Source organism: Callithrix jacchus, chromosome 10, assembly GCF_049354715.1.
Source record: "Callithrix jacchus isolate 240 chromosome 10, calJac240_pri, whole genome shotgun sequence".
NCBI classification, from domain to species: domain Eukaryota; kingdom Metazoa; phylum Chordata; class Mammalia; order Primates; family Cebidae; genus Callithrix; species Callithrix jacchus.
In genome coordinates, this window is record NC_133511.1 from 71139654 (window position 1) to 71152945 (window position 13292).

At 39.4% G+C, this 13292-nt stretch overlaps 1 long non-coding RNA gene across 3 annotated transcripts in view; it reads left to right on the top strand.

The window, feature by feature from the left end:
* LOC118145800 (uncharacterized) overlaps positions 1-13292 on the top strand; it is a 55697-nt gene that overhangs the window by 26633 nt on the left and 15772 nt on the right. For all 3 annotated transcript variants that reach the window (XR_013522889.1, XR_013522891.1, XR_013522890.1), the window contains one exon: positions 796-880. This is a non-coding gene — a long non-coding RNA (uncharacterized LOC118145800). The remainder of the gene's footprint in view (positions 1-795; positions 881-13292) is intronic.

Below are 13292 nucleotides of genomic sequence, written 5' to 3' on the forward strand. Positions count from 1 at the left end.
GTGAACAGCATAAAACCAAATACATCATTTATTCTTATAAATGTAGATTGCTTGAATTCCTCTATCAAAAAGCACAAAGATAAATAAAGTTTAAAAAATTGAATTATATATCACATGAGAAAGATCTAAAACAAAATGATGCAGAAAAGATAAACAAGTGTGAATAAACAAGGATACAAAGGATAGACAAGTGTGTCTCAAAGACATTTAAATGTGATGGAACCAAGTCTACCAAAATGGAAAGCAGAGAAAGTAAAATTTAACTTAAAAAGCATTAACCAGAACAAAAGGTAGTTTGTACAGTTAAAAGAGACACTTCTTAATGAAGGTGTAAGTCATGATGTTTGTATACATCTCTTCTTAGCACTCTCTTATTTAAAATACAGAAATACTTCTTAGTGAGAGTCAATTCATTTGCCCACTTTTCAAATTTTTTATTATTTTTCATAGTTTTCTTTCAATTCCTCTTGATTATTTAAAGGCACATGTCTAGATATTAACTGCAGTTTAACATGCTTATGACTCATCTACTCAAAACTTGCTCCTCAATGCATGGATTTCTATTGTTATTGAGGCACAATTACCTAATTCCAGAGTCATATATTTGAAGCACTAGAGTCCAAAATTGATCAGCCTCATAAATCACAAATGTAGACATTGCACTTTGTATCTATTCAATCATGTGATTCAGTTATTACCAGTTTGTTCCTGAAAAACCCAAAGCCCTCTGGAATGTGGACTTTCTTACTACCATTCATTCACTGCCCAGGTGTCTTTGCATTCTGCTCTGTTCAGGTTAAATTCCATGATTCGGACGACCGACTCAAGATGGCGCGGTGAGACCAACCCAGGATTGAAGCTCTTGGTGAACGCGCAGAGGGTAAGTCAGCGCTGCATTTCCAGACGGATCTCTGTTGCCCACAGAACGGGGAAACTCCCAGGTATAAAAGAGAGGCGGAACACCAGCGCAGTGGTTTTGGCTGGTGCAGCCAGCACTGGCACTACAACGCAGCGGTGCTCCACAGCACTCCACACAAAGCGCACTGGTCCGGGTGCCCTGTTTAACCAGCAATCTGAGACTTGAGAGGGCAGATTGGCATATCCATCTGATTGAACGGGACTTGGACAGTGAGCCAGGCCAGGAGATTTCAGGGAAACGGCGTTTGGGCCAGAGCAGTGGGACAAACAAAATGGCGATTCCAAATGCTCTGGGTGGAGAGTTTCAGTGCAGGCACAGCTGAACCCAGGACGAGGCAGCTCGGTGGGGGAGGGGCGTCTGCCATTACTGAGGCAATCCACCCCTACTGAGGTTACACTTCCATTGCTGATGCAGCCTGCCATTGCCGAGGCAACCCACCATGGCAGAGAGACTCCGCCGCAGGGCATAGCCCGTGGCAGCAGGGCAGACACCACAGCAGCAGGGCAGAGCCTGCAGCAACAGGGTGGACCTCACACCAGCAGGGCAGAGCCTCGGCAGGCAAATAGTGACTAGACTGCCTCCTAGCTGGGCAGGACAGCGCAATGGACACTCATAAAGAAAGCCCCAACACCCCCAAGACAGAACATCTGAGGAAAAAAAGGGTTTTTTTTAATGAGCTCTGCTGCAGCAGAATTAAACATAGCAGCCTAACCGCCCTGAATGAACAACAGAGCTCACAGCTCAGCAATTGAGCTCCTATAAAGTACAGACTGTCTCCTCAAGCAGCTCCCTGACCCTCTATATCCAGAAGACTGACATTTGGCAGGCATCATTCTGGGACAAAGATAGCAGAAAAAGAAACTGGTAGAATTCCTCACTGTTCCGCAGCTGCTATAGGTGGATGCCAGACAAGCAGGGCCTGGAGTGGACCTCAGCAGTCATACAGTGGATGGGCTAGACTGGTAGAAGGAAAACCAAGTAACAGAAATACTTCATCATCAACAATCTGGGAGTCCACTCAGAGACCCAATCAAAAAGTCAGCAACTATTCAGACGACAGATGGATAAATCCACAAAGATAAGAAGAAACCAACACAAAAAGGAGGAAAACACCCGAAACCAGAACACCTCACCTCCTACAAAGGAACAAAACTTCTCACCAGCAAGGGAACAAAGTTGGATGGAGAATGACTGTGATGAAATGATGGAATTAGACTTCAGAAGGTGGATAATGAGAAACTTTTGTGAGCTAAAAGAACATGTTTTAAATCAATGCAAAGAAACTAAGAACCTTGAAAAAAGATTTGAAAAAAGATTCGAGGAAATGATAACAAGAATGGATAACTTAGAGAGGAATATGAATGAATTAAAGGAGCTGAAAAACACAATACGAGAACTTCGCAAAGCATGCACAAGTTTCAACAGCCGAATTGACCAAGCAGAAGAAAGAATATCAGAAGTCTAAGATCAACTCAATGAAATATAAAGAGAAACCAATATCAGAGAAAAAAGTGCAAAAAGGAATGAACAAAGTCTCCAAGAAATGTGGGACTATGTGAAGAGACCTAACCTACGTTTGATAGGCATACCAGAATGTGATGAAGAGAATAAATTCAAGCTGAAAAATACTCTTCAGGACATTATCCAGGAAAATTTTCCCCACCTAGCAAGACAGGCCAACACTCAAATGCAGAAAATACAGAGAACACCACAAAGATATCCTGCAAGAAGAGCAACCCCAAGGCACATAATCGTCAGATTCAACAAGGTTGAAATAAAGGAGAAAATACTAAAGGCAGCCAGAGAGAAAGGTCGGGTCACCCACAAAGGGAAACCCATCAGACTCACAGCAGATCTCTTGGCAGAAACACTCCAAGCCAGAAGAGAGTGGGGGCCAATATTCAACATCCTTAAAGAAAAGAACTTTCAACCCAGAATTTCATATCCAGCCAAACTGAGCTTCAGAAATGAAGGAAAAATAAAATCCTTTGCGAACAAGCAAGTACTCAGAGATTTTGTCACCACCAGGCCTGCTTTACAAGAGCTCCTGAAAGAGGCACTACACATAGAAAGGAACAACCAGTACCAGCCATTCCAAAATCACACTAAATGCTAAAGAGCATCAACATAATGAAGAATCTACAACAACTAATGGGCAAAACAGCCAGCTAGCATCAAAATGGCAGTATCAAATTCACACATAACAATATTAACCGTAAATGTAAATGGACTAAATGCACCAATCAAAGGACACAGACTGGCAAATTGGATAAAAATCCAAAACCCATCAGTGTGCTGTATCCAGGAAACCCATCTCACATGCAAGGATACACAAAGGCTCAAAATAAAGGGATGGAGGAAGATTTACCAAGCAAATGAAGAGCAAAAAAAAGCAGGAGTTGCAATTCTCATCTCTGATAAAATAGACTTAAAGCAACAAAGATCAAAAGAGACAAAGAAGGCCATTACATAATGGTAAAAGGATCGATACAACAAGAAGAGCTGATGATCCTAAACATATATAGACCCAATACAGGAGAACCCAGATTTATAAGGCAAGTTCTTAATGACTTACAAAGAGACTTAGACTCCCACACAATAATAGTGGGAGACTTTAACACTCCACTGTCAATATTAGACAGATCAACCAGACAGAAAATTAACAAGGATATCCAGGGTTTGAACTTAGACCTGAAACAAGCAAACCTGATAGACATTTACAGAACTCTCCACCCCAAATCCACAGAATATACATTCTTCACAGCACCACATCACACCTACTCTAAAATTGACCACATAATTGGAAGTAAAGCACTCCTCAGCAAATGCAAAACAACTGAAATCATAACAAACAGTCTCTCAGACCGTAGTGCAATCAAGTTAGAACTCAGAATTCAGAAACCAACCCAGAACCGCATAGCTTTATGGAAACTGAACAACTGGCTCTTGAATGTTGACTGGATGAACCATGAAATGAAGGCAGAAATAAAGAAGTTCTTCGAAACCAATGAGAACGAAGACACAACATGCCAGAATCTCTGGGACACATTTAAAGCAGTCTCTAGAGGAAAATATATAGCAATAAGTGCCCATATGAGGAGAATGGAGAGATCCAAAATTGACACCCTATTGTCAAAATTGAAAGAGCTAGAGGAGCAAGATCAACAAAACTCAAAACCCAGCAGAAGACAAGAAATAACTAAGATCAGAGCTGCACTGAAGGAGATTGAGACACGAAAAACCCTTCAAAAAATCAATAAATCCAAGAGCTGGTTTTTTTAAAAGATCAACAAAATAGACAGACCACTAGCCAGATTGATTAAAAAGAAAAGAGAGAACAACCAAATAGATGCAATAGAAAATGATAAAGGGGAAATCACCACAGATTCCACAGAAATTCAAACCATCATCAGAGAATATTACAAACAACTCTATGCACATAAACTAGTAAACCTGGAAGAAATGGATAAATTCCTGGACTTCTGTGTTTTCCCAAGCCTAAACCAGGAGGAAGCTGAAACTATGATTAGACCAATAACAAAGGCAGAAGTCGAGGCAGCAATTAAGAGCCTACCACACAAAAAAAGCCCAGGTCCAGATGGGTTCACAGCCTAATTCTACCAGACACAAAAAGAGAAGCTGGTACCATTCCTTCTGAAACTATTCCAAATAATCCAAAAAGAGGGAATTTTTCCTAAATCATTTTATGAGACCAATATCATCCTGATACCAAAACCCAGTGGTGACCCAACAAGAAAAAAAAGCTTCAGGCCAATATCCATGATGAACATAGATGCAAAAATCTTCAATAAAATATTGGCAAGCCGATTGCAACAGCAAATCAAAAAACTTATCCATCATGATCAAGTAGGATTTATCCCAGGGATGCAAGGCTGGTTCAACATACGCAAGTCTATAAACGTAACTCACCACATAAACAGAACCAAAAAAAAAAACCACATGATTATCTCAATTGATGCAGAGAAGGCATTCAACAAAATTCAACAGCCCTTTATGCTAAAAACCCTCAATAAACTCGGTATCGATGGAACGTATCTCAAAGTAATAAAAGCTATTTACGACAAACCAACAGCCAATATCATACAGAATGGGCAAAAACTGGAAGCATTCCCTTTGAAATCTGGCACTAGACAAGGATGCCCTCTTTCACCACTCCTATTCAGTATAGTACTGGAAGTTCTAGCCAGAGCAATCAGGCAAGAAAAAGAAATAAAGGGTATTCAAATAGGAAAGGTGGAAGCCAAATTGTCTCTATTTGCAGACAACATGATAGTATACCTAGAAGACCCCATTGCCTCAGCCCAAAAACTCCTGAAACTGATAAGCAACTTCAGCAAAGTCTCAGGATATAAAATCAATGTGCAAAAATCACAAGCATTCCTCTACACCAATAACAGACTTAAAGAAAGCCAAATCAAGAATGAACTGCCATTCACAATTGCTACAAAAAGAATAAAATACCTTGGAATACAACTCACAAGGAACGTAAGGGACCTCTTCAAGGAGAACTACAAGCCACTGCTCAACGAAATCAGAGAGGACACAAACAGATGGAGAAACATTCCATGTTCATGGTTAGGAAGAATCAATATCGTGAAAATGGCTATATTGCCCAAAGTAATTTACAGAATCAACGCTATCCCCATCAAGCTACCATTGACTTTCTTCACAGAACTGGAAAAAACCACCATGAACTTCATATGGAACCGAAAGAGAGCCCGCATAGCCAAGTCAATTCTAAGCAAAAAGAACACAGCGGGGGGCATCACACTACCGGATTTCAAACTATACTACAAGGCTACAGTAATCAAAACAGCATGGTACTGGTACCAAAACAGAGATATAGACCAATGCAACAAAACAGAGGCCTCGGAGGCAACTCAACATATCTACAACCATACAATCTTTGATAAACCTGACGAAAACAAGCAATGGGGAAAGAATTCCCTATTTAACAAATGGTGTTGGAAAAACTGGCTAGCCATGTGCAGAAAGCAGAAACTGGACCCCTTCCTGACACCTTACACTAAAATTAACTCCAGATGGATTAAAGACTTAAACATAAGACCTGGCACCATAAAAACCCTAGAAGGAAATCTAGGCAAAACCATTCAGGACATAGGAGTAGGCAAGGACTTCATGACCAAAACACCAAAAGCATTGGTAACAAAAGCCAAAATAGACAAATGGGACCTAATCAAACTCCACAGCTTCTGCACGGCAAAAGAAACAGTCACTAGAGTGAATCTGCAACCAACAGAATGGGAAAAAATTTTTGCAGTTTACCCATTTGACAAAGGGCTGATATCCAGAATTTACAAAGAACTCAAACAGATTTACAGGAAAAAAACAACAAGCCCATTCAAAATTGGGCAAAGAATATAAACAGACACTTTACAAAAGAAGACATACATGAGGCCAACAATCATATGAAAAAATGCTCATCGTCACTGGTCATCAGAGAGATGCAAATCAAAACCACATTGAGATACCATCTCAAGCCCGTTAGAATGGCGATCATTAAAAAATCTGGAGACAACAGATGCTGGAGAGGATGTGGAGAAATAGGAACACTTGTACACTGTTGGTGGGAGTGTAAATTAGTTCAACCATTGTGCAAGACAGTGTGGCGATTCCTCAAGGCCTTAGAAATAGAAATTCCATTTGACCCAGCAATCCCATTACTGGGTATATATCCAAAGTTCTATAAACCATTCTACTATAAGGACACATGCACACGAATGTTCATTGCAGCCCTGTTTACAATAGCAAAGACCTGGAATCAACACAAATGCCCATTGATGATAGACTCGATTGGGAAAATGTGGCACATATACACCATGGAATATTATACAGCAATCAGAAATGATGAGTTTGTGTCATTTGTAGGGACATGGATGAATCTGGAGAACATCATTCTCAGCAAACTGACACAAGAACAGAAAATGAAATACTGCATATTCTCACTCATAGGCGGGTGATTAAAAATGAGAACACATGGACACAGGGAGGGGAGTACTAAACACTGGGGTCTATTGTGGGGAAAAGGGGAGGGCCAGCGTGGAGGGGGTGCTGGGGAGGGATAGCCTGGGGAGAAATGCCAAATGTGGGTGAAGGGGAGAAAGGAAGCAAAACACACTGCCATGTGTGTACCTATGCAACTGTCTTGCATGTTCTGCACATGTACCCAAAAACCTAAAATGCAAGAAAAAATTTTTTAAAAATTCCATGATTCATCATTTCAGCCACTCTCTTACCAACATTTTGCTTGCCCTTGTTCCACTGACCTTCCATCACATACGTGTGATAAAACTTACCTTCTGCATGAATCAACCAAATAAGTACACTAGGCTGAAGAAAACAAGGAAACAAACTTGTTAACTAGAAATATTTGTGTTTCCATAATTCTACGATAATCAATGTTAAACTTAACTGATGACACTTTCCAATGACCCAACAGCATAATCTTCTTCAGTTCAATCTTTATGACTCATTTTTTTCCTACACTCCTCAAAGCACATTCACATCTCACTCCAACTCCCTTTCTCAACAGATAACCTTTCATTTTACTTCACAGAGAAATTAGGAACCATTAGGTATGAAATCACATAAGACTGAAACATCACATTAACATACTTATACATGAATCAATATTTATTCTCTACCTTTCCTATTTCTTGCAAGGCCAATCAACTATCTTTTTTATTGACTCTCACCATAAGCTATAGATTTCCATAACATACATCACTGGTAATAATTATTCTTATATATATAACCTACTGTTTATTTTAATAGTGTCAGCCTTCCTACCATCTTTACTGAAAATATGAAATTTGGCCTGGTGTGGTGGCGCATGCCTTTAATCCCAGCTACTCGGGAGACTGAGGCAGGAGAATTGCTTGAACCAGAGAGACAGAGGTTACGATGAGCTGAGATTGCGCCATTGCACTCCAGCCTGGGCAACAAGACAACAAGAGTGATATTCTGCCTCCAAAAAAAAAAAAAAATGTGCTGTGTATTATTATTAATGTGATTATATTTCCTGGTATGAGGTTTTATTCTCATTATGTTCAAAAGTTAAATGCAGGCCAGGCACGGTGGCTCACGCCTGTATTCCCAGAACTATGGGAGGCCAAGGCAGGCAGATCACCTGAGATCTGGAGTTCCAGACCAGCCAGGCCAACATGAAACCCCATCTCTACTAAAAACACAAAAATTATCTGGGCATGGTGATGTGAACCTGTAGTCCCATCTATTTGGGAGGCTGAGGGAGGAAATCACTCAAACCTGAGAGGCGGAGGTTGCAGTGAGCCAAGATTGGGCCACTGCACTCCAGCCTAAGCCACAGAGCAAGATTCCGTCTCAAAAAAAAAAAAAAATTAAATGTGAAACAGCAAAACTCTCCTCCTTTGTCTACAGCCAAGTTCTCCTGTCATCCTCCTTCATTCTTTTCCCATCAGGGATCACTTAGCTACAGTGAAGTGTCCTCCGGTAGCTTTTCGCTATCAGTTTTGTGTCACAGGCTCTGGATGGAGGATGACAAGAGCAAATTCGGGTGCTCTGCCTGCACTGCTCCAATACCAGGTGGCATTAGCGGCTGATGCCTCTTTGCACTTCCCATCCTTCAGAAAACGCCGTGTGGATTTTCAAAGAAATTTTACCTTGCTCCAGAATCGTGGAACTTCCTTCTTCTTAACTGTCTGTTTGAACTCTTGGCATCTTGTGGGGTATAGAAAAATTACTTTTGTGTTTGTCCTGTGTTGGGGATGTTTGGATTAATTTTGCCAAAAACTTAGGGTGCTTGGCTAACAGCAAACCTTGGAAAGTTAATTTACAACTACATAGATATTGAGAGAACTCCAGAGAGGTTTACCTGACTTCAGAAGTGTGGAGACATTTCTGGGTTGTGAAGCTTATGAGAATGGTCTTTTTTTTTATGGAATATTCATATCTTATTAATGTCTAAAAAAACATTCTGAGAAGGAGGGAGGTATGTGTGTGGGGGTGGGTTTAGGAAATAGTCTCTCTGACTTTTGTTAGCAAAGAAAATTTATATTTCTTTATTCTTTGCTTATGATGCAAATACAGCATGCCATCGGAAATTTGACCTGGCCTTCATTTCATTGTCTCAGGAGTAAGAATCAGCTGTGGCAGACGATACAGTTATTATTTTCTTTTTATGTGAATAATAAAAATTTCCCTCGTCTAGAATGATTTGTGTGTTCATTCAGGATGAAATAGATAAAATGAATTTTTAAAGCACAATATAATTCAGTGCAAACTTCTAATGTAAATGATCTTGAACTTCCACATAATTCAACCCTGTATATTTTGAGTGACCATTGTCCCTATGCTAATTCCTGTCTCTTCTTTTCACTCTTCTTTATTCCCTATAGTAATACAAAGCCATATACTTTAAAAGTTATATCTAAATCACAATAAAATAATGTTATCAAACTACTCTCAAAAATATGATCAAGTTTAGAAATATGAAATGTCACGGGGAAAAACTAGCCAAGGGGACATAAAAATCAGAGTTCAGAAGGAAAGAGCCATTGAAGTGGTTGAAGCACAAATGCAGCCTCATAGGCTTGCAGTCACGGCCTGAGCTACACTCAGACTTGTGAGTTAGGCTTCAGGAGGACTACGGCCAGTGATAAGCTGATGAATGCTTAACTGCCAGCTCTCGTGGCATGATTGTAGAGTGGCTGACTGACAAAATGTAGATATTTTCACTATAACTGACTTCAAGCTACCAACTTAATGTTGATCAGCTTGCGAATTTCCTGAATATTAATATGTGCCGCCAGTGGGAGCAGCCTCTAGCACATGACTCTTGTGATTCTAGTTTGACCTGGCACACTGGGATTAAAACGATTTAACTCAAGAAGGATGTGACAGTAAAGTCTCTGGGGTAGAGAAATCCTGACTCATTCTGAGGTAGAATAGTGAGTAGATAAGAATAAAGATGTAGGAATCAAATTGACTTATTGTCTATATATCATTATATTTCTGGTATGATGATAATCATTATATTTCTGGTATGATAATCAGCATGCTGTTTAACTTTTTAGTTAAGATTCAAATGACATAAAATTCCCCACTTTAAAGTGTGCAACTTAGCAGCATTTAGTACATTTATAATGTTGCGTAGCAATCACCACAGTCTAATTTCAGGCCATTTTATCACAAAAAGAAACCCCACATTCACTAAGCAGTCACTCTCCACTTCTACTTCCTTTTCCTCCATTGACGTACTTACTGTCTCTACAAATTTATCTTTTCTAGACATTTAATGTAAATAAAATTATGCAGTATGTCAACCATTTGTGTCTGCTTTCTTTCTTTTATTTAAATCTATTTATTATACTTTAAGTTCTGGGGTACAGGTGCAGATCGTGCATGTTTGTTACATAGGTATACACGTGCCATGGTGGTGGTTTGCTGCATCCATTGCCCCATCATCTACATTAGGTTTTTTCTTCTAATGCTATCCCTCCCAAATCCCCCCATCCCTTGCTATTTCTCCCCTAGTTCCCCAGCCCCCAGGCCCCAGTGTGTGACGTCCCCCTCCCTGTGTCCATGTGTTCTCATTGTTCAACACCCACTTATGAGAGAGAACGTGTGGTGTTTGGTTTTCTGTTCTTGTGTCAATTTGGTTTTCTGTTCTCTTGTCAATTTGTGTCAGTTTGATGGTTTTCAGTTTCATCCATGACCCTGCAAAGGAAATGAACTCATCTCTTTTTATGGCTGCATTCCAAGGTGTGTATGTGCCACATTTTCTTTATCCAGTCTAACATTGATGGGCATTTGGGTTGGTTCTAGGTCTTTGCTATTGTGAACAGTGCCACAATAAACATATGTGTGCATGTGTCTTTATAATAGAATGCTTTATAATCCTTTGGGTATATCTCCAGTAATGGGATTGCTGGGTCAAATGGTATTTCTATTTCTAGATTCTTGAGGGATCATTGCAATGTCTTCCACAATGGTTGAATTGATTTACACGCCCACCAACAGTGTAAAAGTGTTCCTATTTCTCCACATCCTCTCCATCATCTGTTGTCTCCTGATTTTTTAATGATCGCCATTCTAACTGGCATGAGGTGGTACCACAATGTGGTTTGATTTGCATTTCTCTAGTGACCAGTGATAATGGGCTCTTTTTTTCATATGTTTTTTGGCTGCATGAATGTTTTCTTTTGAGAAGTATCCATTCATATCCTTTGCCCACTTTGTGATGGAGTTGTTTGTGTTTTTCTTGTATATTTGTTTAAGTTTTCTGTAGATTCTGGATTTTAGCCCTTTGTCAGATGGTAGATTGCAAAAAAAAAATTTCCATTCTGTTGGTTGCTGGCTCACTCTATTTATAGTTTCTTTTGCTGTGCAGAAGCTTTTAAATTTAATTAGATCCATTTGTCTATTTTGGCTTTTGTTGCCATTGCTTTTAGTGTTTTAGTCATGAAGTCCTCGCCCATGCCTATGTCCTGAATGGTATTGCCTAGGTTTTCATCTAGAGTTTTTTGGTGTTAAGTCTCATTATTAAATCTTTCATCCATCTAAAGTTAATTTTTGTATAAGGTGTGAAGGGGTCCAGTTTCAATTTTCTGCATATGGCTAGCCAGTTTTTCCAACACCATTTATTAAATAGGGAACCCTTTCCCCATTGCTTGTTTTTGTCAGGTTTGTCAAAGATCAAACCTGGTTGTAGTTGTGTGGCATTCTTTCTGAGGACCTGTTCTGTTTCATTGACTATATCTGTGTTTTGATACCAATACCATTCTGTTTTGATTACAGTAGCCTTGTAATATAGTTTGAAGTCAGGTAGCCTGATGCCTCCAGCTTTGTTCTCTTTGCTTAGGATTGTCTTGGTTATGAGGTCTCATTTTTGGTTCCATATGAAGTTTAAGATGTTTTTTCCAATTCTGTGAAGAAAGTCAGTGGTAGCTTGATGGGAATAGCACTTAATCTATAAATCACTTTGGGCAGTGTGTCCATTTTCACAATATTGATTCTTCCTAACCGTGAGCATCGAATGTTTTTTCCATCTGTTTGTGTCCTCTCTTATTTCCTTTAGCAATGATTTGTAGTTCTCCTTGAAGAGGTCCTTCACATCCCTTGTTAGTTGTCTTCCTAGGTATTTTATTATCTTTGTAGCAATTGTGAATGGGAGTTAGCTCATGATTTGGCTCTCTGTCTGTTATTGGTGTATAGGAATACCTGTGATTTCGGCACATTGATTTTGTATCCTGAGACTTTGCCACAGTTGCTTATCAGCTTAAGGAGGTTTGGGGCTGAGACAAAGGGGTATTCTAAATATATGATCATGTTGTCTACAAATAGGGACAATTTGACTTCTTCTTTTCCTAATTGAATGCCCTTTATTTCTTTTTCTTGCCTAATTGCTCTGGCTAGAACTTCCAATACTGTTTTGAATACGAGTGGTGAGAGAGAGCATCCTTGTCTAGTGCCAGTTTTTAAAGGGAATGCTTCTAGGTTTTGCCCATTCGGTATGATATTGGCTGTGGGTTTCTTATAAATAGCTTTTATTGTTTTGAGATACTTTCCATAGATACCTAGTTTATTGAGATTTTTTAGCATAAAGGGCTATTGAATTTTGTTGAAGGCCTTCTCTGCATCTATTGAGATAATCATGTGGTTTTCATCTTAGGTTCTGTTTATATGGTGAATTATGTTTATAGATTTGCGTATGTTGAACCAGTCTTGAATCACCATGTTGGTCTCATAGAAAGAGTTAGAGAGGATTCCCTCTTTTTGTATTATTTGGAATAGTTTCAACAGGAATGGTAACAGCTCCTCTTTGTATGTCTGGTAGAATTCAACTGTGAACCCATCTGGACCTGGACTTTTTTTGGTTGGTAGGCTGTTAATTACTGCCTCGACTTCAGACCTTGTTATTGCTCTATTCAGGGTTTCAACTTCTTGGCTTAGTCTTGGGAATGTGCAAGTGTCCAGGAATTTATCCATTTCTTCTAGATTTACTGGTTTATGTGCATAGAATTGTTTGTAGTAATCTCTGATGCTAGTTCATATTTCCGAGGAATCAGTTGTGATCTCCCCTTTATCATTTTTAATGCATCTATTCGATTCTTCTCTCTTTTCTTTTTTATTAGTATAGCTAGCAGTCTGTCTATTTTGTTGATGTTTATTTCTGCCTTCATTTCATTGTTTATCCATTCATCATTCAGGAGCAAGTTGTTCAGTATCCATGTGATTGTGCAGTTTTGAGTGCTTTTCTTAGTCCTGAGTTCTAATTTGATTGTACTGTGGTCTGAGAGACTGTTTGTTATGATTTCCATTCTTTGCATTTGCTGAGGAGTGATTTACTTCC